This window comes from Lepeophtheirus salmonis, unplaced genomic scaffold (assembly GCF_016086655.4).
Source record: "Lepeophtheirus salmonis unplaced genomic scaffold, UVic_Lsal_1.4 unplaced_contig_17090_pilon, whole genome shotgun sequence".
Lineage (NCBI taxonomy): Eukaryota > Metazoa > Arthropoda > Copepoda > Siphonostomatoida > Caligidae > Lepeophtheirus > Lepeophtheirus salmonis.
In genome coordinates, this window is record NW_027292206.1 from 1 (window position 1) to 3244 (window position 3244).

General features: G+C 32.2%; 1 long non-coding RNA gene across 1 annotated transcript; it reads left to right on the top strand.

Moving 5' to 3' along the window:
- The first annotated feature begins 2353 nt into the window (after window positions 1-2353).
- On the top strand, window positions 2354-3238 carry LOC121131112 (uncharacterized). Its single transcript, XR_005868943.2, has 3 exons — window positions 2354-2548; window positions 2617-2756; window positions 2824-3238. It is a non-coding gene; the product is annotated as an uncharacterized lncRNA (long non-coding RNA).
- The last annotated feature ends 6 nt before the right edge of the window (window positions 3239-3244 follow it).

The following is a 3244-nucleotide window of genomic DNA, read 5'->3' on the forward strand; positions in this document are numbered from 1 at the left end:
TTTAAAAAATGAAGCTGTTATTAGTTATGTGTGCGTATTTTTAACTTGCCCATTTTTTTGGAATTGGTAATCTGAAGAATGAATTTTTTTTTCCTTAGCTGTTGTAATTATTATTTAACTCCTGAATAGTGGCCTTCATTTCCTCCTACTTCCCGGCTCAGCTTCTATAGGTCCCGGTCTCTGTTCTTTCATTTCAACAGTTGCGGTCTCGGTTCTTTTTATACAAGCTCAGTTTGGTAACATGCACTTAAAACAAAGTTCTTCGATAGAAAATTCGGGCCCATCAAATGATATTAGATACAAACAGGGCCGCAGCTACCTTATATGCAGAGTGCAAAGTGCCCCAAGTTTCCAGCAGGGGTCCCAAAAACTAAGGTTGCTTAAGGCAATGGTTTTGAATATGGGGCCGTGAGGGAAGGCTAAGGAGGGGAGGAAGGTGGAGAATTGAGGATTGCTTTCAGTCTACACATACACAGTACTCATGTTTCGTATAAAGGGGGCCTCAGCTAAAAAAATATAAGTGATGGGGGTGGGGGCTTCGCATAGTAAAGTTAGAGAAACCCTGGCTTAAGAAATATTATAGTTCTCATATTATAAGGCCCCACATGCTTGGGTATGGATCCATAATATTCCCCTTCCCTCTTTTATTTACACCACTTGGTGCCTAAAACTACTTTTCCAGATTCATAAGAAGCTCATAACTATTCGGAACTCAAATACAACTCTATCACCCTGGCGACGTAAAAAATCATCGGAAACGCTGCAATTGGACAAAAAAACTCAGAAAGTTGGCTTATAGATTAAAGTTAATCTATTTTTTATTTTTCATATATTGAATATAGAAACAAAAAGCAGGAGAACCGAGACCGATAAGCAATATATTGCGGTTTCGGTTCGACTTTGTCAGTTCCAGTGGTTCAAGAACCGAAACCACTAGACCAATACGTAGAATTAAGGATCCACATCTGAGTAATTCTTGCCAATTCTCCTTCTCTTCCCTTATCACAGCTGATCTAATCAAACGTCATGACAGCTAAGCTGCTCTTCTCAAAAATATTCTTCAAATTAATAGATTGACCATATTAATTTTCGGTTTCTTTTTTAACATAGCCAAAATACACCCCATTGTCATCAATAGTTATTATTATTCTTGAGTAGAGATAATCCAAGTATTGAGTCGTAAACGCGTTAGTGTGCTCATGAAAAACAGAGAGTAAAATTGAGCATGTGTTGGAGGGCTATCTATTCTTTTGATTATAATAGTTAATTTGGATCTACAGCAAAGAAATAAGATTTTATAACGATGCAATAGCATGTTTCCAATACATTTTAGGGTCATATATAATAAAACTAGGTAATAGAGGGATCACATTTTTATCGACAGTAAGGTTTAAGTCATTTTATTTTTTGGTCTCATTTTGACATCCATTAGCAACTATTTTCCATAATATTAATAAAAAGGGGTTTTCTTAACTTTTTTTACTTAACTGTTTTATAACAGCGAAACCTTTTGGACATCCACGGTTCTAGGGCTCTTGTACATATTCAGAATATGTACAAGACCCTCTATGAAAAAATATGATATTCTATATTTATAAGTCAGTGGCATTATCATGTGTATGTTCACCAAATCATCAAAATTTTAATATTGAAATAAATACAATTAAACTCCTTAAATACGATGAACTAGAGTATGAATATAAAATAAAATATACTTAAATAGGTTAATTATATCTAATTTTTAATAAATGTATTATTTTAAATTATTCAAAAATCAAACAGAATTATCCTACAATTTTGTGAGCCTGTGAAGGTCAAAAGTATTGATTGACCAATAAACTCCTTAAATGTGGCGAAATAATGTAATGGATATCCAATTGAAATACTTCAAGAGGTTATATCTTGCATGCAGTGATAATAAGAAGTGGAGTCCAAATCTAGTCTCAATCTAAATTTCTTTTTCTAACTAATTTTGACATTTCAAGTCCATAATTATAATATAAAGTCTACACTGTAAAAGCTTTTCTTGAGTTCATTATAAATTAGCTTTACAGTCAAAGTCGAATCATCGTAAATAGTTGTGGGAGTGAAAAGGTAGGCTGTAATTGCTCGGGGGGTTACAAGACGAGGGATAGTTGTCCTGTTTCTATTGTGGCTCTATGATTAGTGTCGGATTGGTCTAAAAGAATGCAGTCTTATCCCTTCGGACAGACTAATAAAATTTGTCTGTCCTAGGAACGGTCCTTATTATCGGTCTTTTATGGTAACTACAACAGCTAAAATCACGTTATTATTAACTAGGCCCTTTCAGCTGTTCAACATAACCTCTCTGTAAAAGACAAGCTATAAATTTCAGGTATTTTGGAACTAGCAAATACTTGCAAGATACCTGAAGTTTAAAGTAGGAGGTGTGTAGCTCTAAGTTATGATTATACTGTTCTAGCTATCATTTATTATTTTTTTCGTTTTTATTTTATTCAATCCTAACTATGACTGAAGAATAGCAATAAAGATTGCTAGGACCGTTAAAAAAAGAAGAAGACAAATGGTAATCAGTCGTTGGACCGATTCAACACTACTTAGTTAATAACTTATTAATCATTATTCATTATATAGCCGATAGAAGACTACAGTTTTGTGAACCTGCTCTGGTCTTCCCTATGTGACTATTACTCAACAGTCAACTCTGAAATTTATTCCCAGTATACAGTTTATACTATCCCTCATTTTTATAATTATAAATTAAAAAATCATGGGTATTTAACTATTTTAACAATTATACGTGAATTAATTATTTTCTTCCCAAATATGTACGTATAAAAGGTATTTCTCTGTTGGTTCGATCCTTTACTAGGTACCTGAGATGTACTCCATATCTTCATGAGGTAAAAACAAAATAATATATTAAAAAGTCATTGATACGTCATTAACAATATTAAAATATAGTTCATAGTTATATAACAAATTCAATGACAAGTTCATTACTTATCAGATTATTTACTTTACAAGCATCTTAACTAAAATTTTGCCACTATATTTGATAGGAATACATTCTTAATTAATAATTTATGTAAATAAACGTTCATAGTTATAAAAAATTATGTGGTTTGTTAATTCTCTACTAAAGAGTACAAACTGTATTTTACGAACAAGATATACCTTTGCTTTAAGAACGAAATTAGTTAATAGCTACAATATGAACTCATTTGCATTATAATACTATAATTGATAACATTATTAGAAT